This window comes from Cebus imitator, unplaced genomic scaffold (genome assembly GCF_001604975.1).
Source record: "Cebus imitator isolate Cc_AM_T3 unplaced genomic scaffold, Cebus_imitator-1.0 Scaffold276, whole genome shotgun sequence".
In the NCBI taxonomy this organism is placed as follows: Eukaryota; Metazoa; Chordata; class Mammalia; order Primates; family Cebidae; genus Cebus; species Cebus imitator.
Window position 1 is genome coordinate 2,896,685 of NW_016107591.1, and position 1,896 is coordinate 2,898,580.

Genomic DNA, 1,896 nt, shown 5'->3' on the forward strand with positions numbered 1-1,896 from the left:
TATCTATGACTCAATCATTTCTAATATGTTTTTCATATTTATTATTTAATTAATTAATATATAGTACCCTGATTTTCTTTTCCCATTAACTCAAGTAATGTAGTACAACATAGTGCAACTCAGTTGTAAATAAATACTTAAGCAGTTGGTTAAGAGAATGTCAGAAATTGTCATGAGATTGTAACATAGATTATCAGATTATATATATATTTTTCTTTGAGACAGAGTCTTGCTCTTGTTACCCAGGTTGCAATCTCACTGTAACCTCTTCCTCCTGGGTTCAAGCAATTCTCCTGCTCAGCCTCCTGAGTAGCTGAGATTACAGGTGCCCACCACACTCCAGGCTAATTTTTGTGCTTTTAGTAGATTCAGGGTTTCTCCATGTTGGCCAAACTGGTCTCTAACTCCTGACCTCAGGTGATCCACCCACCTCAGCCTCCCAAAGTGTTGGGATTACAGGCATGAGCCACTACACTCTGCCTATAATTATTTTATTTTGGATTGCATTTAACTAGAAATTGAAGATAAAAATATTATATAACTCACAGATAATTCTATCTGAAGGCTCTATCTCACACACCTGTAAAACATGATGTGGAATTGAGATCTGCTATTTCTTAGTTGGGTTACAATACATAAGTTCCTTAATATTTTAAGCCTCTTGCTCTTCCTTTATGAAATCTAGAACATAGTAACTACAAATTTAGATTTGCTGTGTGGGTTACTATATATATGTGTGTGTGTGTGTGTGTGTGTGTAACCCATATATACATATATATATATATATATATATATATATGTCCTTTTTGAGTGATAGTGTATATATACATGTTATATACATATTTATACATACATATCCAAATATATGTGTGTACACACGCACACACAAACACCCACACACTCGCACATGATAAATGGAAAAGGACAGGGCAAATTAGAAAGGCTATAATCCCAGAAAAAGGAACACATATACACATACACACACACAGATTCATTTTTGTGAGTTTATGCATTAAATCACTGGCACGATATGTATTCACTGGGGAGCAAAGCAGGCATTTGACAAGTGGTAGGCACTATTATTGTCAATACCACACAAAAAATGAATACCTATGTTGTTGATTAGGTAACTATTTCTCCAATGATATTAACTTGCAAAGGGTTGCCCCTTGCAGGTAACATAATATGACAATATAACTAAAATATGGGAACACTTAAGAAGGGCAATTTCAGACTTTCAAGTGATTCAGTGAGGGTGATATTTTATTTAGTAATGTATTTAGTGCCATTTACATCACACTGGAGTAATTGTGTCTATTCTACATACAGCTAGTTAGCGGCTACACTAAGTATAGAATTTGTGTGCATATGTGTGTTTTTTAAAATGATGCAATTTTTATACCAAAATATATTTCATTTCTAGGGTTGCAAGAAATAGTTATATTATGCCAAAGTGTAAAATTTCTTTTATTATTTTTTGACATTTTTAATTGGTCACTTATCAACTATATGGATTAAAGTTTCTTTGTGCATCCAAAAAACGATCAGGCTTTATGTGCAGAACTATTATCCACAATCAATTGTATACTTTTTTTTTGTTTTGGATGCAAATGATTCTGTTTTACTGAGAATGATAGTTGAATGTTTATCTCTTAACATGATCTGACTTAGAGTGAATACCTATAATGTCCATACCTAATGAACAATCCCTTCAGAAGGTTGCGATGTAGTTCAGTTAAATTAATATAAGATGATTATATGGCTAGCACTTAAATATTTTAAAGATTGAAAAAAGTTCGGGGGTTCAATCTTAGCCTTCAATGTAATATCTACTCAAATTGGAGCTATAAAACTATTAAAAATATGATGCTTCTCTTTGTAATTGTGGGCCAGCTT